Here is a 26,881-nt window from a genome sequence, read left to right as displayed (position 1 = left end):
AGAAGCCTGAGTTTGAGCCCAACTTTCTCTCTCTCTCTGCTCCCTGGATCACCATGTGGTCCTTCCTCTACACTCTCTGACATCCCATCTGCTGCCCTCAGCAGAGGCCAAACTAATAGGATCATGAAATCCTGGACTTGTATCCGAAACTGTGAGATAAATATACTGGTTTTCTTTGCTAGTTGTCTCTGGCATTTTGTTATACTAATACAAAGGCTGATTAATATATTTATCATTCATTCATGAATTATATATTCAGTCCCTGCTCTACAAAGGGCACCATGCTAAAGGATACACATGGAAGGGTAAAAATAAACATGGTCTGCACCCCATGGAGTTGACAGGCTCACCAGGAAGCTAGATAGTGAGCACATAAAGAAATGTGAAATTACTACTGTGTACCGCATGCGAGGAGCCACAGTGCCAAAAGAGCTTACAGTAAGGGAACATAACTGAGTTAGCAGGACAAGAAGATTTCCTGAAGAGAGAATGGTGAGTTGAGGTTGAGAAGATGTAACCTAGTGAGAAGGAGTCGGGGAAGAATTCTAGAGAGTTAGACCAGCGCATCTATTGTCCCCATCAGAGATACGCATAGCTAGGGTGTTGGTGCAGCTGGAGGGCAGAAAGCAAGAGGAGAAGTGAGGCTGGGCTTGAGAGATGGGCTAGTTCCTGATCATGCAGTAACAAGAAGGCTGAAGCTTGGGATATCCACCTTAAAGGTGATGGGAAGCCACTGCAGGGTTTTCAGCTGGTAAAGGAAGTAGCAGACTCAGAGTGGCAACTCAAAAACATCATCCTGGATGTGAGTGAAGCATGAATTCAAGTAAGACAAGAGGCTGTTGTCAGCTCCAGTAAAATTATGGTGTTGTGGACAAGAGTATTCAGATAAAGATGGTGCTAAGTAGACTGATCCAAGTTATTTGAGTGGGAAGTCAACAGATCTGGGTGATGGACTGATTGAGAAAGAAGAAGGAGATGGAGGTAACAGGGATGACTTGTTATCGTTCTTAGCCTTTTGGATAAGATCATGTGGAGGATAGCCTGCAGCTTTCTGGCCACTGTGTGTAAATCATGCTCCTGGAAAACAGAATACGAAACTCCTCTGCCACAGATACATGAGTTCCTTTGGGATAAGAGAAACACTGTTGCTGGAGAAGCAAGGGAAAGAAGTAGAACGTCCTGGCGATCTGTAAGGTACACCTTCTCAATGATGGTCAGAACACCCATGCACAGCATGTTCTTCCTCCGTGTGTGTCGCTGGTGCACAAAGCAGGTTCCCCAAGTTGAGGGGGAAGGAGAACCAGAGTCCGCTTCCACCAGGACTATCTTTGTTAAGTTCCCTGGCCTTTCTGTTCTCAGCTGGAGGATGTTAAACCAGATCCATGATTTCTTGGAGAAGCTTCTTGGCCACTGGGGTTTTGTACCCCAAGAAACACAAACACCTACCTCATCCTTCTGTGCATCTCCAAGTGACCAAATCCCATTTCTCTTTTTCATACGCTTGTCTGTTTGATTGGCTCTTATAGAAGGAGTGGATTTCCTTTGGAGGAGAGAGAGGTTTCCCAACAGCAACAACAAAAGAGTCGAAATATACCTGCTTCAAGACAGGTTTTGGATCTGAATTCTATTTTCGTGTTATAATAGACAAGATGGTGAAATTCTAGAAGCAGAATCTCCCTGATGCTGGCCCCCACCATAAGCAGTGAAAACAAACACCTTCAAGTTCAAGACCAATGTCATGCATCATTCTCCCTAGAGATAGGAGTGGAGATGAAAACTCCCTTCCAGCTCTTCTTTCCATGACACTTATTTGCCACCAATTTTTACTCTTCTGGTTTCCCTCATGCCTTCAACAAGGCCCAAAGTGAGGCAAAAAAGGAAACTGCTGAGATGAACTAGAGATTTCTCTCTCCTTCCCTGCCCCCATGGGCTGCCTCTCCAGCCTCTCTTGTGTTTGGAAGAAAGGTTTCATTGCTTGAGCAACCAGGAGCTCAGAGTACCTCTTGATTGATGCTGTCAGTTAAATGAAGAGCTCTTGTGGCAGGAATTGTCTTTTCTTCATTAAGTTTGAAAACATGCCCACGGCTAGTCTGTGATCAGCTCATCAGTAAATGGAAATTTACTGATAGACGAAAATTCATGCCAGGGTTCAGTTTCCTGCCCCAAATAAGAAGTCCGAAAATTCCCCTATTGTCATTCCCTGCAGCCTAAGACCTGAGAGGAGAGGGAGGAAGGGAGATTATGGGTTGGTCATCAATGTCCGCACAGCCTCCAATCTGAAGGCTAGAAACATGTTTTCTACAACACAGAGGTCTACCATCTCTGACTCGTTCAGGGACCTCCCTGGAGAACTGGCCCCGGAGGAGGGAATGCTGGCCAAGTCCTGTTCACAGGGCCAGTGACTCAGCCATGCGGGATCTCCTAACACAGCCAACAGGGGCTTCAGGAGGGCTCAAGAATGGTAACAAATTCATTTACCAAGATTCTCAAACGTGTGTGTAGACAGGCCACAGGACTAGAAGCAGGCAACAGGTGATAGCTCAAAAACTTGGGTCCCTGCTACCTATGTGGGAGATGTAGATTGGATTTCTAGCTTCTGGCTTTGGCTTAGCCCAGCCCCAGATATTGTAGGCATTTAGAAAGTGAATCAGTATATGGGAGATACCTATCTATCTCTCTCAAAGAAATTAAAAAATAGATTAAAAGATGTCTCTGTACTACCACTGGTGAATAGAGTTGGGCTAAAAATAAGACTGATGTGTTTGACAAAAGAAGAAAAGAGAAAAGTGGAGCCTGGCATAGATTTTTTTTAAAGATGCATTTATTTGTTTGAGAGGCAGAGAGGAGAGAGGAGAGAGAGAGAGAGAGAGAGAGAGAGAGAGAGAGAGTTGTCCATCTGCTTGTTCACTCCCCAAATGGCCGCAATGGCCAGAGCTGGATAGATTCAAAGCCAGGAGCCAGGAGCTTCTTCCAGGTCTCCCACATGGATACAGGGATCCAAGGACTTGGGCCATCTTCCACTGCTTTCCCAGGCCATAGCAGAGAGCTGGATTGGAAGTGGAGCAGCTGGGGCTTGAACCTAGGCCCATGTGGTAAGCTGGTACTACAGGTGGTGGCTTTACCTGCTGTGCCACAGCACAGGCTCCCTAACATAGATTTTTAAGCATCTGTAGAATTCCTCCCATATATTCCTTTGTTTTAGTCCACCATTTGTTTTAAACTACTCAGCTGGCATGGTGGCTTAGTGGGTTAAACTACCACCTGCAACACCAACATCCCATATGGGTTCTGGTTTGGGTCCTGGATACTCCACTTTCGATCCAGCTCCCTGCTGGTATGCCTGAGAGGGCAGCAGAGGACCCCTGTGGGAGATCCAGAGGAAGCTACCAGCTTTGGCCTGGCCCAGCCCCAGACATTGTGGCCATCTGAGGAGTGAACTAGAGGATGGTTCTCTGTCATAAACCACTCTCTGATGATCACCTCTGTGCTCTCATTCCCATGGTTATTTGCTCATCTCTGAGGCCAAGATGCAATTGCCATGAGCCCCTGGTATCCATTTGCTAACACAGGTGTCTCAAGCCCACCATGACAGGAGTTTAAGAGCCAACACACAATTCCTTTATTTTATCATGAACATGGATACACAGATTTTTTTTTTTAGCTTGGAGTTACCAAGGCATACATTTGACCAAATAGGCTTAGCAATTCAGTCAACAATAACAAAAAATTCCTTTGACTACGACCTTGTCTAAATATGATCAGAGTTGGTGAACTCAAAAGGCTTCCATAGCCTTGGCGACTCATGACAAGAGCCTAGGGTGATTACTGAGGCCATAAACAAGAGTGTCAATTTGTTAAGTCAACAATAGGAGTCACTGTGCACTTACTCCTCATGTAGGATCTTTGTCCTTAGTGTGCTGTACATTGAGATTTAATGCTATAACTAGTACTCAAACAGTATTTTTCACTTTATGTTTCTGTGTGGGAGCAAACTGTTGAAATCTTTACTTAATATATGCTAAACTGATCTTCTGTATCTAGAGATAATTTAAAATGAATCTTGATGTGAATGGAAGGGGAGAGGGAGTGGGAAAGGGGAGGGTTGCGGGTGGGAGGGAAGTTATGGGGGGGGAAGCCATTGTAATCATAAGCTGTACTTTGGAAATTTATATTCATTAAATAAAAGTAAAAAAAATAACAAAAAATTCATAAGCTGATTGGATGATTAATTATAGAAGTCCTATTGGTTGCTGTACATTTTTATAGGCTCAAACAAAAATTATACATGTCTTTCTCTTCTTGCCTTTTTCTCTTTCAAATAAAATAAATACCATATTTTAGAAGAGAAGAGAGAAGGAAGGAAAATAACTTCTCAGAAAATCCAATCAGGAAGTCCCTTAATCTGCCTTAAGAAATAAAATTAAAAGAGTCCTACTTTCTATCATCAGAATCAAAGGAGACAAAAAATAAAAACAGTTTGAAAAAAGAGCAAGCATCAAAATTGCCATCAAGCCAACAGGCATCAGCTTAAGAGCTCTAACCTGCAGGTTTTCAACAATTAACTTTTAAAGTGATTGTTCACCAATCCACCTTGATTTCCTTACATGGGGCAATGTCAATATTGGCAGGCATTACTTAAAATCCCAGCTGTGCAGAGATAAAGCCATCAACACTGGGCGCCTGGGCCACAGGGTGAGGACAGGGGAGGCAGCTTTTGTCACATTGTTTGGCTCATGATTTTCATTTTCTTGTGCTGTTTTCATCTCATTGCCAAGCTTTGCTCTTTTTCTTGCCAAGTAGCATTACTTTCCACTGAACTGGAGAAATTCCCTCTGAAGCCACGTGCAGAAGTACCCACAGCAGCTCAACAGGCATCAGTGACCAGCCACACTGTAGCCCTGAACACCCCACCACTGTCCTCCCTGTGTCCTCCTGTCTAGGAATTTTAGATTTCTACTGATTCCATTCAGACAAAATTTTATGATAGAGTTTTGTAAACATTGTTTCCATCATTCTATGCAAGTTTTGAGCCCATCTTTGTTCATATACTCTTTTACTACATCTGCACGTAGATAGAAGAGAAATAATGACAAAAGCCTTAACAGTCACCATGGAGAGCATCCTTCTAAGTTCAGAAGTCAGGATAAGTCCACCTTGTGAGATAAAGCTTGACAGGCACCTGAAAAGATAAGTAGAACTTAGCAGGTGAAAAACTCGTAGAGCAAGAGAAGGACAACTTCCAGACAAAAGAAGAATCGTGTTTAAAGACCAGGGGGCGGAGAAGCAGAACACGATGCATTTGAGGAATAATCATAGTAATAAATAATGCCAATAGAACACTCACTGTACACCAGACACTGTGGCTAGCTTCACAGATAATATTTCATTTAATGTTCATAACAACTCCAGGAAGTATGTATTATTATTATCACTTAGATATGGCTCTAGGGAAGCTAATTTCCTAAGATCAAGCAACAATTTAGAAGGGTTTGAACTGTAGTTCTGCTTTCAGAATCCATCTACTGCTACTGTGGCAGACAGTGGGAAAGATAACAGGTGCACAGGAGCCTTGCATGCATACTAAGGAGTTTGGCCATTACTCAACAGCCATCATGGATGTTGGCTGAAATTAAGCTCCCCTCAGCACCACAAAAAAAATTAGAGAAAAGGCACCAATTTTTTTTATTATACAGGATGTAGCAGACTTTTCTTCTAGCCAAGACTGAATCAAAGGAATTGAATTTACTCTCCTGCCTGAAACAACTAAACAACAGAAAACATCTGAGATAAACATGTTTTCAAAACACTGGTCATCTCAAGTTAGGGATCCCTGAGAGATGGGAAACAAATGAGCTAATCCTTAGGATTGCTCCAATTTTCTGCCTACAGAGAGTACGTGGTGCAAAGAGGGGCACCCACATAGAGCCCAGTGGTCTCCCTGAATTGAGTAAGTGGAACTGATTGCACTGGAGACAGCTGGAGTTTTCAAGGCAAGGTATTGGAGAGGGGGCAGGTACACACAGAGAGACTCTCCAGAGGGCTAAGGAAGACAGTCCTTGAGTTGCAAATGATCAAGAATGGGAGGGAACTAACCAAGCCTAGAGATGGAGTTGGAAAGGACCATTCAAAAGAATTACAAGGAAAAGGAAATAGACCTCTTCCAGAAGTATGAAAACCTCATAATTGTAAATGAAAGGTTTTGCCTCAGTAGTGGGGAAAATTAACCCTAAACTAAACTGCTCTGATTCTGCCTAATAAAGCATAGAAACAAACCTGTATAGTTTTCAGAATATTTCCAAGTAATTTAACAATGTCCCAGAACAATGTTCAAGAATATTTATAAGAGCGTTAAAATATGTAATATCCAACCAGGTAAAAATCATAATACCTACTATCCAATTGAAAATGGTCCAGCAGGCAAAGAAGTAGAAAAATATGATTATAATAAGAAAACTCAATAAACTGAAATTTATCTAGAATTGACACAGATGATAGAATTAGTAGACAAGAACGTTAAAAGTGCTATTAAAATGTTATTCCATGTATTCAAGGTAAAAAGGTACTTGAGCATGTTAATGGAGTAATGAGAAATATTTTTTAAAGACCCAAATTAAACTTCTGAAGATTGAAAAACTACAATGTCAGAACAGGTGTTGAGCCCAGTGGAAAATACCTGCATCCTTTGGGGCAAATATTGTGGTATAACAGGATAAGACACAGCTCGAGACACCTGCCTAGCATATCAGAGTTCTGGCTTAAGGCCTGGCTACTCCACTTCTTATTGAGCTTCCAGTTAATGAATCCTGGGAAGTAGCATATGATGGCTCAAATGCTTGGGCCACTGCCACCCATGTGGGAAATCCAGATGGACTTCCAGGCTCCTGACTTCAGCCAGGTCCAGCCACTGCTTTTGAGAACATTTGAGAAGTGAATGAGCAGATGGAAGACCACATTCTCTCTTCTTCACTTGCTCTCACTCTCTCACTCTGCCTTTTATATAGATGAAAATAAATAATTTTTAAATCATTTTTAAAAATGTCTTTATCCCACAGTGGAATGCTCAGGTTCAACTCCCAGCTCCAGCTGCCCACCAAGACAAACCCTGGGAGGCAGCAATGACAGCTCAACAAATTGGATACCTGCCAAGGAGACCTCAGTTGAGTTTCCAGCTCCTGGTTTCGGCTCCAACCCATTCCTGTTGCAGGTATTCGGGGAGTGAGCCAATAGAGGGGAGTTTACAAGCTCTCTCTAATAAAAATCGTTAAAACCTGAAATGTCTGAGATGAAACATATACTGGATCACATTAGGAGCAGAATAAAATGTTAGTAAATTTGGAACACAGGAATAGAAACTGCAAAATAGGAAAAAATGAACAGAGAATCTATGAGGTATGAGATAACTATAAAAACCCTAATATTGATATTGTTAGGTCTCTGAAAGAACGACAAAGATAATATTTGAAGAAACACTGGCTGAATTTTTTTCCAAATTTGGTGAAAATTATAAACTACAGATTCAAGAAGTTCAACAAACTCCAACACAAGAAACCCAATGAACACTCACTAAGGCACATCATACTCAAATTTCTTAAAACCCAATGATAAAAAGAAAATATTTAAGGAAGCCAGAGGGAAAATAGATTACATATAAGACTGCAAAAATAATAATGGAGGCAATTTTTTCTTTGGAAGTCGTATAAGCTAGAACACAACAGAAAGGCACCACAATAGCACCAAGTGGAGGGACATTGTCAACATGGGATTCTTTACCCTGTGAAAAAACTGCTTCCAAAAATAAAGGCAAAACTAAAAACTTTTCCCAAACATATGAAAGCCTAAATAATGCATGATCAATATGTCTGCATTACAAGAAATACTAAAGGAAATACTTCAAGCAAAAGGAAAATGATCATAGATGTAAATCTACAGTCCACAAAGAAATGAAGAACACTGGAAAGGACTACTAAATGAGAGAACACAGATTCAACCTATTGTTTAAATTACTGCAGAGACAACGGACTATTTAAAACAAAATACTTTAAACTTGTTTTGAGTTTTACACGATACATAAAAGTGAATATATGATGAGTAGCACAAAGGCCGGGAGAGGAGAAAAGCAAGTCCACTATGTGAAGTGCATGGACTACACATACAGCAGTATAACATCACTTGATGACAGACGTGATAAGTTACTATCTGTACCATAATCTGGGCAGAGCTTCATGTTCACAAGAGAGCGAACATGGAGAAAGCCCATTTGGAGCAGAAAACCACACGATGTAGCCCAGGTTCATGGTGAGGTGAATGCAGTGTACAATATAGTACAGATGTTTTCCCCACACCCTTCCTTTGTCCACCTGACTCCCAAGAGGAGCAGTTTACTGGATTTCGTAGTGGTAGGCTACACACAAAATGGAACCCGTGGGATGGCACCCTTTTAGCATTAGGCCATCATTTCTCTAGTTTGTCTTTTCTCTCTGATCAAAATAACATAATTTGTAATTTCATTGTATAAATTACACTTACATTCTACAATTTAAAGCTGCTTACATGCTCCTGAAAGTTCTATTGTATTTCTTATAATTTCAAGTTTCCTCCCTTTGGGAAAGTGTGGGACAGGAAGACTTGGCATATCTTAAGGAAGTGAAATGACTAGAAGGCATTTTGGGGACATCTTTGTTATTTGACTGATTTCAACAGACCAGATCATCCAATGAGTGACAGAAAATCTTGATTTCAGCCTCATTCTGATGCTGTTGTGTGTGTGTGTGTGTGTGTGTGTGTTTTTTTTAATGCCAAACCACTAACAGCAATACACACCACGTTGATTTTAATAGATCTGGACAGAGCTGGAGGCTGTGTTCTCCCAACAAGGTGACAGTGTATGGGTTGGATGTTTTATTCAGATTCAGTCACTGGCCTCTGCCTGGACAGGTGAGATATTCTTTTGAAACAATGACCTTCTCTTGGAGCCGCTACCGGTCTATATAGCAGCAGTGACTTAAGGAGGGGCCTATACCACTCTGAGACGACTTCTGTGCACTTTCTCATGGCCTGGAGATGCCCAGAACAACGGTTATTTACTACAGACAGGGTATTTTTTTCCTTTTTTCTTGTGCTTTAATTTTAATTTTAGTTAGTTTTTGATGTGGTTTGTAGATACAATTCTGATATTCCCTTCCTCCCTCCCTCCCCCACTCTCCCTACTATATTCTTTCCTTCTCCTTTTTTTTTTTTTTTTTAGTTTTTGAGATAGCATATTTTAAATTTACATTACAGTAAAAAGAGTTAACACTTCATCACATAAGAAGTTTAACAAGTAAAAAGCAAAAAGACCCTAGTTTAGCGGGAATGTACACAATGGCTATAAACAATAACTGAATGGAAAAATGACCATTTCACCAATATATAGTAAATTTTAAATAATCAAAGATCATTCAAACTATAGTAGTATAACATTCTTAATAACCATTGGTTTGACAAAGGTATAAAACAAAGCTTCACCAAACTATATTTGCAGCAATACTGATACACTTCACATAGGCATTTCTTTCTTTTTTGTTGCTTCTGTTTTATTTGTCTTTCTGTGTATGGCTTATTTCACACAATATGATTTTCAACATTCTGTGATATCCTCTGGTTGTGTCCATTTTGCTGCAAATGGTAGAATTTCATTCTTTTTTTTATAGCCAAATGATACTCTATTGAGTAGATATACCATGCTTTCTTCATCCATTCATCTGATGATGGACACCTTGGTCAATGACAAATGTTGGTTATTGTGAACAATACTGCTATAAACATGGTGGTGCAGGTGTCTTTCATACATTGTGTTCAAGTCTTTTGGATATATAGCCAGTAGCAGAATTGCTGGGTCATATGGCAAGACTATTCTAGTTTTTTTTTTAAGAAATCTCCACAGTGGTTGCACTAATTTACATTGCCAGCACCATTTGTTGAAGAGATTATCCTTACTCCACTGTATGGTTTGAGCACTTTGGTCCAAAATCAGTTGGCTGTATGTATGTGGATTAATTTCTGGGCTCTCTATTCTGCTCCATCAATCTACATATTAGTTTTTATGCTAGTATCATGCTGTTTTAATTACTATATCTTTGCAGTATGCTTTGAAGTCAGCTATTGTGACTGCTTGATTTTTCTTGCACAGGATTGCTTTGGCTATTCTGAGTCTTCGTGATTCCATATGAATTCTAGAATTCTTTTTCTGATTCTGTAGAGACAGACAGAATTGGCTAGAGCACTGTGTGAGGTAACAAGCTATCAGGTATAGAATCCAGTGTTCTACAAAGGTCAGTTACGCTGTTAGTTTACATTATTGTCTAGGTATTCTATATCTTTGCTGATTTTTTTCTCTGTTTGCTCTATTATTGAGAGTTTGTGCTGAAATCTCTCATTACAATTGTGCATTTGTTCCTCCTTGCACTTATATCAGTTTTTGCTTCATGAGTTTAGAAGTTCTGTTATGCAGTGAATAAGTGTTTAAGGCTGTTTTATCCTATGCTGAACAGACTCCTTTATCATTATAAAATAGCCTTCTTTATCCCTCGGGATGTTATTTGCTCTAAAAATTGCTTTTTGATATTAATATATCTATCTCAGATTTCCTTTGGTTGGTGTTAGTATTGTAATCATTGTATCTTCATTTACTTGTAACTTATTTGTGGCTTAATATTTAATGTAATCATTAATATAATTGGTTTTAAATCTACCATCTTGTTTTATATTTGAATTGTCTGTGTTTGTTTCCTTTTGCCTCTTTTTTCTATATTTTTTGTACTAATAAATATTTATTCAATTCTATTCTATCTCTGTTGTTGATTATTAGCTACATTTCTTTATTTTGTTCTTTTAATAGCTTCTCAGTCAACCAGCATAAACATTTTGCTTAATTTAACAATTCAAGTTTTAAAAGAATCAGTTGTACATTATAAATGCACATAAATTTATTTTTTGTTATACTCTAAAAAGCTAGGGGAAATATAATTTTTCAAAAATTTTTTCAATCATGTGGTCATGCTGGTAAGAAAAAGTTGAACTAGAAATGTGTCTATATTTAAAATTCTGGAATCCTGAACTGGAATCCACACCTTACTGAATATATCTTGTCCATATGTCTAGTCACATTAAGACTTAAAGCTATTAAATTATACTTGGAAGCCAAGCTGCCCTAGGAAATGAAGAACAGTCAGTAAGTTTGAGGTGGTGATTAAGAGATGAGGATAGAGGATGCAGCTACCAATTAATGAGTGAGAAACCTACTATGTGCCCAGCACTGAGTATTATACATAAAGTGGAGATATAAAAACAGACCTCAATACTGCCCACCTCATGAATGTGTCTGGTGATCATCCTAAGAATAACAGTCACAGAGGTATCTCCTTCATAAAATGCTGTCAAACGTCCTCAAAGCCAACCTCAGCATACCACACAGCTTTCCAGAGGAATTCTTATCTTCCCCCCTCCAGAAGGAACTTCTGTTATTTCCAATCTACTGAGGAGCCTCTGCTTACCTCAAGGCAGGGTTGGGTCCTACTAATGATGGCTTAGCTGAAAAAAAATCACAACTGTTAAAAAGATAAAAACTACCTATTATTTATCTCTCTCTTTACAAGCAAGTTAAGGGCATCTGTGTCCATATACTGAACCTGTTCTCACAGAAGTTGTAAAGAGATAATTGCACATGAGGTCTTGTTTCAGTTCAGGTCTAAACTCAATGGGACTTTTGATGGGAAGGCAGGACTACTTACGTAGGAAGAAAATCCCATTCTCAAACCACTTTAGGATTCAGAAAAGCTGATGTGAATTTTCTTGTCAAGCAGCAGAGTCAACAAAGGCATTGCCACACAGTCTAGAACAGGATTGCTTATTGAGTCCAGGATCCCTTCAACCATCAACAATAAGAAGGGTGGGAATCTATGTCTCATCCTGGCAGAAAATTTCAGACCTCCAAGATCATGGAGTTGAGCAGGGTGTCAGGAATCCGGCACCAAGCAGGACAAGTCAGGCTGTTGGGCTGGCCCAGAGGTCCCTCAGTCTACTTTGCAGGCTCATGTGCCATTCTCCGGTTTAGACACAGGCAGTAATCCATGTTCCCAGAACATCTAGGACTGCAAAACTGGTTGCTTGTGCTGTTACAAACTAGGCTCTTGGCATATACAGATGACCCACCTATCCAATCAGATGCTTCCCTTTGCCCTTGATTACTGCAAGAAGACTCCAAATGGTAAAGTTATTATTTTTAATAAAATAGTAATCAGGGGCCAGCACCATGGCTCACTTGGTTAATCCTCCACCTGCAGTGCCGGCATCCCTAATGGGCACTGGGTTCTAGTCCCGGTTGTTCCTCTTCCAGTCCAGCTCTCTGCTGTGGCCCAGGAAGGCAGTGGAGGATGGCCCAAGTGCTTGGGCACCTGTACCCGTGTCAGAGACCAGGAAGAAGCACCTGGCTCCTGGCTTCAGATTGGTGCAGCGCCGGCCATGGCGGCCATTTGGGAGGAGAACCAATGGAAGGAAGACTTTTCTCTCTGTCTCTCTCTCTCTCACTGTATAACTCTGTCAAATAAATTTTTTAAAAATCTACTTTATAAAAAAATAAAATAAAATAGTAATCATCTCTTATATTTGACTAGTGCTTTACAGCTTACAAAGCACTTTGATTTCCATTATTTCATGGACAAGGCCAAACAGGCTTGGCAGCAGGGCAAATAAATAAAAGCAAAGATCATTTTTTTAAAGCCACCTAAAGTGCAAATGCTGAAAATCTAAGAAGAAAAGAAAATAGAAAATTAGAAATATAAAACCATGGCCAAAGAGGAGAGAAACAAGTGGATCAAGAACCCATGGAGCAAAGCAGCATACAAATTGGAGCAATCAATATGAATCACAAGAAAACCAAAGCTGCGGATCAAAATCTAAACCACACTGACTAGTTCTAAAATAACACCTTATGTGTCTGAATATAGGAACAATGCAACTTCACTGAGATAAATCATTGACACTCATTACCTGCAAAGATTGGGTGAACACAGGGACTCCATTTTATTTAAGTAGCAATACACTGTAAAAAGAAATCTTAACTCATCCAGAGTGCTCATTCCTGGCATTGTTTTTCTAATTCTGCTCTAAGTGTTTCTGCCTTAAGCTAGTGCACCCATTCCATCCAATCATTAGCAATACTTCCTAAGGGTCTACCTACAGTGCAGACTGCTGGACCCATGCACCATGGAGCCTTGTCCCAGCAAAGCACTATATATTTGTAGAATATGATTAATATTTTACTAAGTGTAACAACCTTGTTTGTTGGTCTAATCCTTCTTGTTGAGATCAACAGTGGAAGGGAAGACCTGGGTTGTCTTTATTGATTGACAACACCCACTCTGTCAGTATCTCCACAAAACCACCAACTCACAAATGTACTCACACTATGATTTCTGCTCTCCATTATTCAGACTCAAAAGTTGAATGAAATTAATCAGATTAAAGTAAGAGCTAAATTAAACTAGAAATTAACCAAATTGACTATTACGTAGAAAATGGTTTCATTCTTCAATGCACATTCAATAAGTCTAAACAAGCTATCTACCTAGGGTTGGTTGATGTCTTTCAGCACTGTCTGTCACAGAGGGATAATGGTGTTCCGGAACACATTTGTCAATATTTATCCCTGTGATCTGCAACATTCTCATGAATAGTTGCCCTCTTAAGGTGACTAAGCATTTTCTTTCCAATTTGCATGAGGAATGTGCGGCTTTGAGGTCTGAGTGATTTATATATTTGGATCTCTTTTTAACTACTCTGAGACTTGGCTTCATCATTTGTAGTTCACCACAGAACTACTTAAATGAGATAATGTGTTTAAAACTATCATCTTTGTGTCTAGCACACATTAGATATCCAAGAAAAACTTCCTTCTTTGCTTTCCTTGAAAGCTGTTCTTGGCCAAAAAAATATAAATCACTTTGGTGGCAGAGGTCAAGATCATCACATGTTGTTAAGTAAGTAGAAGCCAAGGAATAAAGTGTGTATACTTATCTAACCATCAGTACATTTCTATTGCCTAGGTACATATTTAAGCCTGTTGTGCATTCTTGCAAACTTTAAGCTTCTCAAGGTCAAAAATTTTACTCCTTACTTCTTCTGTAATTCTCTTTGAAAATGACTACATTTTCTTCTTGGTCAGTACTCAATTATCACGTCAGGTGTATAGATTACATATGTTATATATACAACTAAATTTAATATGATCTGCAGTCATTGAGGAACAAATTATTCAACTTGTAAATATTTCTTATAACCAAACCTTAAAGTATTATGAATATTCTTCAAACATTGTAACAGCATTAGATGGAAACATTTTACCATTTTACATATTTCTTTGCATTTTAATACCTGTATGTATACTCTTCAATGTACCTTTTACATTATTTGCTCAGACACAAGGATTCAATGTTACAGGATTAGCCTGTAGTATATCTGTGCCATCGTGAATGCTGAGAACAAAGGGTTTCTGTGAATTTCCAAGCAACAGCTATGAACTTTAGTCCATTGGTTGCAAACACGTACTTAGATAGCTTTTATACATATTTTGGGGCTCTTGGTTACTGTCACTGTGATGGTAAATTTTTATGTCAACTAGACTGGGTCATCAGGTGTCCATACTTTTGTACATTAGTGTATGTATATTAGTGAGTTTCTGGATGACATTAACATTTGAGTCAGTAGACTGAGTAATACAAAATGTCCTCAATAATGTGAGTGAGCCTCATGCAATCAGTCCTGAATAAGAGAGAACCCCCATGTGATTGCTTGAACTGAACATGTGTTTTCTTGCTTTGGGATATGTAGTGAAAAGTCAACTCTTCTTGGAGAATTAAGTCACCCATTCCCCTGGATCTTCAGTTTGCCACCTGTGGCTCTTGGGACTTCTTAATCTCCATAATCACATGAACCAGACAGGTAGGTAGGTAGTGTACATAGGCAAATTCTGTTGATTCTGTTCTCCTGAGAACCCTAAATAATACAGTTATGTACAGCCACCTCAGACCTAGGCAAGAGGACCCTTGCCATAGGCGTCATACTTTAGAAATGCCTATTTATCACAAGCGATAAAAATGCATTCATTAAACAACACATGGGCACCGCTGTCACTCAGGACTCAGAATTCATTGCTGCCATACAAAACAAGTAACCCTAAACATCCATTCACATGATCAACACTGTTCAGGCCCCAGGGAGATTCTTCTCTTGTTTCTCCTGTATTCCCCAAACAAAAAGCAACTGTGTTAGAATGCCAAGAACATTTGTGGGCAGTGCTGCTGCTGACATTGCTATTGACACTGCTTCAGAATATGGAGAAATTAAGCTTTTAAATTGTTTTGCTAAAAAACACACATCTGTTATCTTGACAAGTCCCTCCTATTAGCATAAATTCAATAGATTCTTATGTGAAATTTTGAGGTTTCCCAAACTGATAAGTAATTCTTTCATACTTTCCTTTTGGGTCCTATCTCATGATTTTATAAACACTCATGAATAAACATAGTATTAACAACATCTGCCTAGTGTGACTGAGGAACATTACATAATATTCAATAATCCATTTTGCTTTTTAAAAAAATATTCATGTATTTATTTTGAAAGCCAGAATTACAGAGAGAGAGAGGGGAAGAGGGGAAGAGAGGGAGAGAGGGAGAGAGGGAGAGAGAGAGATCCTCCACCTGCTGGTTCACTCTTCAGATGGCTGCAACAGCCAGTACAAAGCCAAAGCCAGGAGCCAGGAGCTTCATCTGGGTCTCCCATATGAGTGGCAGGGGCCCATGTACTTGAGCCATCTTCCATTGCTTTTCCCAGGCCTTTAATAGGAGATGGATCAGAAGCAGAACAGCCAGAACTCAACTGGTGCCCTATGGGATGTTGGCATTACAAGCAGTGACTTTACCCGCTCTGCCACAACACAGGCCCCTTGTTTTACCTTTAAATTGATGTATGTATATAAATCTGCATGTAACATTCATGAATCATAATAGTAAGCTTTTGGCTAAGCACTTAGATGAACATTGAGTGCTAATATTTAGAATAATTTTATTTTCTTAAAAATAAGATTTAATTATATAATCACAGAATTATATGTAGGTTGAGCCACTGCTTGGGATGACCACGAACCATTTCAGAGTGCCTGGGATCCATTTGTGCCTCTGCTTCTGACCCAACTTCCTGCTGGTACACACACCTTGGGAGGCAGCAGACAACAGTAGCAGGTAGGAGATCCAGAAGGAATTCCTGGATCCTGGCTTTAACTTGGCCCAGCTGTCACCGTTGTGTGTGGGGGGGGGGGGGGGAAGCAGATGGAAGATCTTTTTTTGTTTGTTTTTAAGATTTATTTATTTATTTGAAAGTCAGAGTTACACAGAGAGAGAGAGAGAGAGGTCTTCCATCTGCTGATTCACTCTCTAATTGGCTGCAATGGCTGGAGCTGCACTAATATGAAGCAAGGAGCCAGGAGCTTCTTCCAGGTCTCCCATGTGGGTGCAGGGTCCATCTTCTACTGCTTTACCAAACCATAGCAGAGAGCTGGATCAGAAATGGAGCTGCGGGCACTTGATCCGGTGCCCATATGGGATGCTGGCACTGCAGGCAGCGGCTTTATCCACTACACCACAGCGCTGGCCCTAAGATCTCTTTCTTTCTATCTACCTTCTCTGTGTCAGTCTGCTTTTCAAATAAATAAAAATAAATAATCCTTTTTAAAAGTATTTTAATATTTGATATCATTAATTAGTTTATACTTTTATTATACAAGATATTTTAAAATATTTCAAAATAAATATAACTTTTTGAGAGCATATATGAATATAATACTAACATGTTTTATGTTTACTGCATATTAGATTTTTATGAAAATTTTTATTTGTTCAGTTTTATTACAAATAGTTTTTATTTCTCAGAACACTACTCTCAGTAAGAAACCAAATGCTGGAGGCATTTGAAATACCAGATTTCATGACATACTACAGGATAGTTGTTGTTTTTTTTTGTTTTTTTGACAGGCAGAGTGGACAGTGAGAGAGACAGAGAGAAAGGTCTTCCTTTACCATTGGTTCACCCTCCAATGGCCGCTGCAGCTGGTGCGCTGTGGCTGGCACACTGCGCTAATCTGAAGCCAGGAGCCAGGTACTTCCTCCTGGTCTCCCATGTGGGTGCAGGACCCAAGGACTTGGGCCATCCTCCACTGCACTCCCAGGCCATAGCAGAGAGCTGGACTGGAAGAGGAGCAACCGGGACAGAATTTGGTGCCCCGACCAGGAGTAGAACCCAGTGTGCCGACACCACAGGTGGAGGATTATCCTATTGAGCCGCGGCACCGGCCAACTACAGGATAGTTTTAATGAAAACAGCCTGATACTGGCACAAAAAGAGACATGTAGACCAACGGAACAGAATAGAAACCCCAGAAATCAATTCATGCATTTACAAAAACTAATCTTTGACAAATGAGCTAAAGTCAATCCCTGAGAAAGGACAGTCTCTTCAACAAATAGTGCTGGATTTCCACATGCAGAATCATGAAACAAGACCCCTACCATATACCTTAAACAAAAATCAATTCAAAATGGATTAAGGATCTAGATCTATGACCTGATACCATCAAATTACTAGAGAAGAACATTGGGAAAATGCTACAAGACATTGGCATAGGCAAAGACTTCTTTATCCTAGAAACACAGGCAATCAAAGCCAAAATAGGCAAATGAGATTACAACAAGCTGAGAAGCTTCTGCACTGCAAAAGAAACACTCAGTAAAGTGAAGCAGCAACTGACAGAATTGGAGAAAATATTTGCAAACTATGAAACTGATAAAAAATTAATATCCAGAATATATAAAGAGCTCAAGAAACTCAACAACAACAAATAAAACAATTCCATTAAGAAATGGGCGAAGGACTTGAATAAGCATTTTTCAAAAGAGGAAATTCAAATGGCCAACAGACACATGAAAAAATGCTCAGAATCACTAGCCATCAGGGAAATGCAAATCAAAAGCACAAAGAGGTTTCACCTCACCCCGGTTAGAATGGCTCTCATACAGAAATCAACTAACAATAAATGCTGGCAAGGATGTGGGGGAAAATGTACCCTAATCCACCATTGGTGAGAATGTAAACTACTAGAGCCATTGTGGAAGACTGTATGGAGATCCTCAGGAAGCTGAAAATAGATCTACCATATGATTCAGCAATCTCACTCCTGAAAATTTACCCAAAGGAAATGAAATCAGCATATGAAAGTTATCTGTACCCCCAGGTCTACTGCAGCTCAATTCACAATAGCTATGATATGGAATCAACCCAGATATCCATCAACTGATAACTGGATAAAGAAATTATTATATATATGGAATATGGAATATTACTCAGCAATAAAAAAAAAGAATGAAATCCTGTCTTATGCAACTGGAAACCATTATTCTTAGAAAAATAAGCCAGAACCAAAAAGACAAATACCATGTTTTCCCTAATCTGTGGTAACTAATAGAATACCCAAACTGTAATGTATAGGAGTGAAATTCACATTGTGAAATTTGGTGATTGTTTATAGCCCTTGTATCCACTGTTCAGGAACTCTGTTTTTTATTTATTACTATTTGTTGAATTCTTTACTTAGTGCAAGGTTAATCTTAGGAGTATAAAGTGAAATGAAAGTACGTCATTGTAACAATTAAGAGAAAAAGAGAGGAAGGAAGAGGGAGAGGGGAAGCATGGGCAGGAGGGAGGGTAGGGTGGAAGTGTCACTATGCTCCTAAATCTGTATATATGAAATTCATTTACCTTAAATAAAATCCTTCAAAAAGAATGTGAAAAGGGGAAAACTAAAGTAGGAAAGAAAACTTCCAAAACCCAAATGTGTAAAAATTGATATTTTTGTTGAAATTAAAGAAAATGAAATACATATATGCCTCAATTTTATTACTTAACCAAACATCACCAACCATAAAAGTGACTAATATATGTTTGGTAATAACTAAATTCTAACATCTTTGATTTTCTGACAAATTTCAATCATATAGAAAGAATGTTGAAACATATTTGTCAATTCTGCCATTAGAAAAGTATGATTGTCGGGGCCGGCACCGTGGCAGAGTAGGTTAATCCTCCTCCTGTGGTGCCGGCATCACATGTGGGTGCCAGTTCGAGTCCTGGCTGCTCATTTTCCAATACAGCTCTCTGCTGTGACCTGGGAAAGCAGTAGAAGATGGCCCAAGTGCTTGGGCCCCTGCACCATCATGGGAGACCAGCGTTCTTCACTTGGCTCCTAGCTTTGGATCGGCACAGCTCTGGCCACTGTGGCTAGCTGGGGAGTGAACCAGCAGATGAAAGACCTTTCTCTCTGTCTCTCCCTCTCAGTCTGTAACTCTACCTCTCAAACACATAAATAAAGTCTTTAAAAAACAGAAAAGAAAAGTATAATTGTCAAGATAGAAGGATAGGTATATTTTATGTAATAGTTCTTTAACATGATTTACAACCTTGAGGTATTTGGACATATGTTTTATGGGTACTCACTTGAACTCATGCCTTAGATCTTATAAATGTTAGGGTAGGGCTACAGCCATGTTCTCAGTATGTTTAGTTTACCAGGTAAATGAATTCAAAGGTGAGGTATGACTGTAAACATATAGCTACATATGACATCATTTTTGGTTTAGGATTTTCTTTTTGTTCAAGAGGATATATATTGAACAAGGAGTTCATGAAAATATAGAGGAAATTCAGTGGATCAGTCAGAGCTTGAAACATCAAACATGAATGGATAAGAGGGCGACTGCTAGATATCTTCCATGGAGGTTGGTTTGTTCTTGACTTATCATGCTGCCTATATGTGACAGGGCACATTGTAAGCCTTACCCCAAGCCTGTTACAGTGTATGTGGGTCCCAAGAAATTTTTGTTGAGTTATAGTAAGTTTTAAGGCTCCCCTCAAAGTGCCAATGTTCCCTAGAAGTTAGGATAATAAATTAACAGTCACTAAGTCCCCACATATATTTTGCATTGAAATGGGGATTATTGTTGCACTGAAAATTGGTCCAGATAAAAAATTTGTATGCTTTGGTGAGTGGCATGGAACACTAAACACTATACGTGGGGAAGGTTCAGGAAAGCGAAGAATGGGAATGGCCAGTTTCTTGGTACTTAGGAAATAAATACAGGAAGAGGGAGGGGAATAGTACCTAAAGACAACACTACCTTCCCTTGCTTATCCCCCGGGATGGCCCAAGTTCTTGTTCCTAATCACTGTATCTGGCTTCCTGGAAGACTAGATTTCCTGGGGATGGTTCCATTTCCAGGAGATTGATAAACCATCAAGTGAAAAGAGTGGTGCAGGTATTTGGAATAACTGTTAAGATGCTACTTGGGATGGCCACATAGCATGTCAGAGTGCCTGGATTCAAGTTCCACTTCTGCCAATGTGTGCTCTAGAAGGCAACAGGGGATAGCACAAGCACTTGTGTCCCTGTCACTCATAAGGGGGAACTGGACTGAGTTCTAGGCTCCTGATCTCAGTCTGGTCCAGCCCTGACTGTCATGGGCATCTGAGAATGAACTAGAGGATCCCTGTCTGTCAGTCTGTGTGTGTGTATCTCTTTGTATCTCTTTCAAATAATGTAATTAAAAAAACCCTAGGGGAAATGGTGAGCCAGAAGACCAAGGTAGACTGTACAGAGACTTGGATACTGAGAATGTGAGTCATCTCAGAGAAGTCACCAGGCGCTAGTGGGTCCACAACCCTATCTCTGAGAAATGCAGGGACAGTGCTATTGCAGTATCCTCCGCATCAGGAGGGAAAACAGCAATGTAACATGCTACAGAGGCTAACAGAAAAGTGGAATTCCCATGCAGTGCTCTGGCAGTGAGGACTAGCCCACAAGGAAACACCACCAGGCCCACACAGCCTGCTTCCATAGTGGTTGGCCAATAGCACAGCAAAACACTGGGTAACCTAGTCACAGCTATCCATAGTTAACTGAAAGGCAGCCACGTTCTTGACAAAATTATTTGCTGCACTGTTCATCCTAGTGATCTAAACATCATTGAAGCAAGATCCATCCTTCTCTGGATAGACTCAGTCCCCATCAGGGCAAGGCAGGGAGTCTCATCTAGGTGGCAGCCTCAGGAACTTGACATTCTTAAATACTGATTGCCTGGTGTTGCCATTAAGTTTGTGATCTTGAAAAAGATCTTTAGCATCTTTCTGCCTCCATTTTTTTAGTCTACATAATGAAAAAAAGACCACTTCTTTCCTTCACTGATCCACCGAAAAAGTATGAGGAATAAATACGGCAGTGTGGAAGGAAGAAATTCTCCCTATCCAGTAGAGCATTGTTTGGTCTAGCATGAGTCTGCCTCGAATGGCCGACTAAGGCCTATGGAAGAAAAGGAAAACCAGCAGGAAATATAAAGGAGATAGATAAGAAGGCGTTTCCAATGGGACTTCTGAAATGACTCAATAAACTGTCCCTCCTGCAAATGAACGAGAAGATAAAACTTGTCATTGCCCGTCCTTTTAAATGCCTTGACTTCCCCATGTGTGGTCCAGGGCTCTGCATTCACAACCACTCTTCCTCATACTCTATGCACATTTTCTGAAGAACTCTGCTAGGAAAAATGGTCTAGTTTATACGCTAGTTCATGGACAACTGCTATGAGGTAAAGGTACTTGTTCTTGTAAAATGAAAGGCACACTGCTTTAACTCAAAAATTCCTGGCCAATACTGGGGATTCAAATATATGGAGCATGGTATCTTAACCTGAAGGAAAGACTATGCTATCCAAACTCACATGATGTGTGGGAGCCTCTAGCTCCTTCCACGAACAACCACCCCTTCTATCGGCATGCAGTTTGCAGTGAGAGACAGCTACAAAGGTCTGGCAGAGCCCTACACTTGTAAACCTTAGCTGTGCACCTCACACAGTTAATCTTCAGAATAACTGGAGTAAGCATTATTGTAAATTCCTATTTCACAGATGAAAACACAGAGGCTCATGTGTGAAGTAGTATTCCCAAGACCTAGAGATTAGAACATAGCAAAACCTAGATGTGACCACAACCTGCTGTGCCCCAAAGATCATAACTACCATGCATAATGCATCTCAGGAAAGAAGGTAGCTGAGAAGGCAGACCCACATATATGAATACCTGTTGAGAACTTTCTCTTAGTAAAACTCCTAAGGATTTCAGAGATGCTCTTGAGGTCTAAACTTGATGGTATTCCCTTTCTGCTTTGCTCTTAACCATCTGGATTTATGAACCAAAGGCAGGGAAAGTTAATTCCAACTAGAACTTGTTTCACTAGATGCCTCTAACACTTCCCCCTTGCTCGATGGACCTGTCTTCAATAAGGGACCATCACAGGAGACGGAAGGAGCAGGGAAGGCAGCAAGAGAGAAATTGCAGCCACAACTCTGAAACTGCAGGCAACAAGGAAACACTGAATGCTATGCTTCAGCTCCAGAGCCTTTGGATAGTTCCATCTCTCGGCAAGGCAAGATCTAAAGCACAGAATGATCACTTCTGGGAGTTTATCATTGACAACAGCTTCAGGGTGCTCTGTGGAGCCTTTGAACTTGGCAGTGTCCTCCTGGGTTGTGTCTCCTGTCCTCTTCTCATGTGTGTGAAACACAAAGATCAATTTTCATCTCCTTTGACAGACAAGGAAACCCAAGACCCAGAGTTGTTAAGTGCTTTGCCTAAGGTCACACAGCTAGTCACTGGGAAAATTGAGATTAAACACAGATTTCCTGACTGCCAGACCTAGGTTTTTTTTTTTTCCAATCATCCCTGCAGCTTCTTAAAAGCCATATGGCTCCACATTCCACTCTTAGGTATTTATCCAACAGAAAAGGAAATATACATCACCCACATAAAGACTTAAACACAAACGTTATAGCTGCTTTATTATGTGGCCAAAAGTTGCAATGCCCCAAATGCTCATCAAGAGGTATGTGAATAAACAAATTGTGGTATGTGTCTACCATTAATACTCCTCAGCAACCAAAACCAAGAACTATGGCTATCCACAACAACAGGGATGAATCTCAGCATTGTTACGCAAAGTGGAAGAAGTCAGGGAGAAAGCACATGCTGGTAGCATCACTTCCATAAAACTCCACAAAAGGCGAACTAGGGTGTCCTGACGGAAGCAGATCGGTGGCTGCTTGGGGATGGGAGAGGACAGAGACAGGAGTGAAGGGCTACTGAGGACACAGGGACGCTCTGGGGACTTGTCATGTTCACAAGTTTCATTGTAAGTCTATGATCCTGTCAGGTTCCACATCGTACACTTTAAATATATACAGCTTATTGTATGTTAAATATGCCCCATGCAGTTGTGGACAACCATTTGGGCTTAACATGTGGCAACTCAATTGCCCCCTAGCTCACCCAACCCCCAAATGTGCTCTGCTTCCCCAGGCTTTTGCCTGTACCAAGGTCATTTGGGATGGGGTGGGAGAAAAGGACTGGTCCACTACTAATTAATCGGTATTCCTATCATGATATTAGTCTTTTCCTCCTCCCCACAAATACAAAGCTAGAGTGACTGTAGCTTTACTCTAGGCAAGGATGGTCTCTCTTCTTGCCTGGAGATCACTTCGTAAAACAAACAGAAGCAGCTATCATTGTTCTTCCTGCTAAATAAGCTCAGCAAGCATTAGGAGTTGCCTTGCAGATGTAAGACAGATGCTTCAATGGAAGAGGACTGAAACACAGAGACGAGGGAACAGAGAGGAAAAGCAAGAACCCAACCTAGGGGAAGGGCAGGAAGAGAGATCGGAGCACTGCAGAGTCGAGCTGGAGAGGCTGAGGTGGAACCACAGATGCCTTGCGGAACCATGCAGCCATACCGTGGGTCTGCGCCCCCCCCCCCCTCCCCGGCTCTCGTGCCCAGGGGGAGATGTCCAGAGGCCATGACACAGCTGCCAAGGGCTCCAGGTGTCACGCGGAGTCACGCGGAGCTTCGTGCCCGGGAATTGGAGCTGCTATGAGAATACTCTTCACCGGAGATGGGAAGGAGCCCAAACCCTTCCCCTGAGAGTCCTGGACACCTCTCCTATCCCTGCCCACGAAACTAAACTGAACTTCAGTTGGGCTGCCCCGCATTCTCAGTCTGATACGCAACTACCTCCTGGGGGCGGGCACTTGAATTGCCTTGTCAGAAGCAGGCATGACGGCAAGGTGGCTGCTTTATCTGAGCGAAGGGAGAATTAGTTTGAAGGTGGTGGATTTCCTCTGAAGAAGTGCCAAGATGCTGCCTTGGGCGGTCTCCACTGGGGAAGGGGATGTGGCTCCTCACACAGGAGTCCCTGGCTCCACGCCGTTCTCTTCTTGCCAAGGGCTTGCCTGGACAAGCTGCCTGTCATCCATGGCCTGGTGCCGAAGGAAATTTCCCACCTGGCCGTGTGGGTTAAGAGACTTCAGAAAGTCTAGAGAAAAATGCAACTAAAAGATATACTTGTTTGGGTGCAAAAAATTTGAAATTTATGCAGTTTTTTCATAATACACATTTTTCATAAAATTTCTGAAGAACTCTCTTAGGAATTTCAAAATGTTTTTGCACCAAAATAAATTTATCTTTTAATTCCTTTGTTCACATTTTGAAGTACTTTTCATATTAGTCAGGATTCTTCAGAGAGAGAGAAAGGGAGCCAGTAGGATATACTTGAGTATATGAGCAAATTTATGATGAGAATTAACTCGTGCAGTTCTGGGACCAAGAAGGTCTACCCCTTGTCATCTGTAAGGTGCAGAACCAGAAAACCCATCCTTTGGTGGGAATCTGAGGCCTGAAAACTCAGGTAGCCAGAGTCCCAGGGCAACAAAAGATGGGTATCTCAGCTCAAGGAGAGAGAATGAATTTGTCTTTCTCCTATCTGTTTTAAGTTTTTTTAAGTAATTTGTTTTTACTTTTATTTGAATGGCAGAAAAACAGGCAGGGGCCAGCGCTGTGGTGCAGCAGGTTAACGCCCTGGCCTGAAGCGCTGGCGTCCATATGGATGCCATTTCGAGTTCCGGCTGCTCCACTTCTGATCGAGCTCTCTGTTAATTTTTTGGGAAAGCAGTTCAAGATGGCCCAAGTCCTTGGGCCCCTGCACCCGTGTGGGAGACCCGGAAGAAGCTCTTGGCTCCTGGCTTCAGATCGGCTCAGCTCCGGCCATTACAGCCAATTGGGGAGTGAATAAGCAGATGGACAACCTCTCTACCTCTCTCTCTCTCTTTGCCTCTCCTCTCTCTGTGTACTCTGACTTTCAAATAAATAAATAAATCTTTAAAAAAGAGAGAGAGAGAGAGAGAGAGAAGGCCAGTGCCACGGCTCACTTGGCTAATCCTCCACCTGCAGTGCTGGCACCCCAGGTTCTAGTCCCAGTAGGGGCACCGGATTCTGTCCCAGCTGCTCCTCTTCCAGTCCAGCTCTCTGCTGTGGCCCAGGAAGGCAGTGGAGGATGGCCCAGGTCCTTGGGCCCTGCACCTGCATAGGAGACCAGGAGGAAGCACCTGGCCTGGCTTCAGATCTGCACAGCGCGCCGGCCATGGCAGCCATTTGGGGGGTGAACCAACGGAAAAGGAAGACCTTTCTCTCTGTCTCTCTATCTCCTGTCTAACTCTGCCTGTCAAAAAATTAAAAAAAAAAAAAAAAAACACACAGAGAGAAAAGAAAAACAGGCAGATGGAGATCTTTCATGTACTAATTCTCTCCCACAAATGCCTGCAACAGCTGAAACTGGACCAGATTGAAGCTAGGACCCTGGGACTCAACCTGATGCCACCCAGGGTATACATTAACAGGAAACTGGATCAGAAGCAGAGTAGCCAGAACTCAAACCAGGTACCCCAGAAAGGGATGTAGGTGTCTCAAGCAGTGAGTTTACCACTGTGCCAAATACCTGTGCCTTTTATTTTACCTTTTGGTTTCATCTAGACCCTCAATAAATTGGATGATAGCGCCTGCTCACACTGGGGAGGGTGGATCTTGTTTACTTAGTCTAGGATTCAAATGCTAATCTCTTCCAAAAACACTCACGGACACCCAGAAACAATGCTCTACCAGTTCCCAGAGAATCCCTTAACTCAGGCAATTGACATAAAATTAAGCAGCACATCATGACATCTCGAGCACCAGGGATGGGGCCCCGAGAAGTAGGGGTATCATGGCACTGGGGTGCCGGTGTTGCCTGCATCTCTGGTGATGCTGAGATCAGCGTGGTCTCAGGAGAGTCAGGTGCTCATTAAAATGCACATCCCTTCTAAATGCAGACTGATGGAGAGGTGAGGGCACAGCCACATCATCTGCATTTGAATTAGCTTCCTGGGGAAATTCCTACCCGTGCCACATTTAGGAACCTCTGCTCTCTCAGCTTACAAGGCTGGGAACCTGGTGTCCCTCTCAGGAGCAGTTCAGTCCTGGACTTGCCTCAGTTTGCAGGAAGGAAAGGGAACGCTGGCCCACAGGATAACCTCGATCGCTCCTGCCATGACTTTTTCACACTGTTTCCCATGCTTACAAAGGTGCATTCACCAACCACAGACACGGAACAGGGACATCTCCCTTGCAGTTACTGGCCGCCCCGTGGAAAGGCACATGGCAGGCTGACCAAGCCCTGGTGTGCTGTCACTGGGCCAGCACTGCCCAGGGCCCAGTCCTCTCATCTGATGCAATCCCAGTGTGCCCCGTGACAGCCCCATGAGAGACAGTGCAGCCCTCCTGTTAGCTGGTGTGGCTAAGACTCTCGCTGTGTTTTCCTGAGCAAGCAAGTCTCGCTCTCCGTGTGGAGAGTGCTGTAATCGCTAGGGCTCCAGGCACCAGGATGTC

Source organism: Oryctolagus cuniculus, chromosome 2 (assembly GCF_051225735.1).
Source record: "Oryctolagus cuniculus isolate XC-2025 breed Fujian yellow rabbit chromosome 2, ASM5122573v1, whole genome shotgun sequence".
NCBI classification, from domain to species: Eukaryota; Metazoa; Chordata; class Mammalia; order Lagomorpha; family Leporidae; genus Oryctolagus; species Oryctolagus cuniculus.
This window is presented reverse-complemented; position numbering follows the sequence as displayed.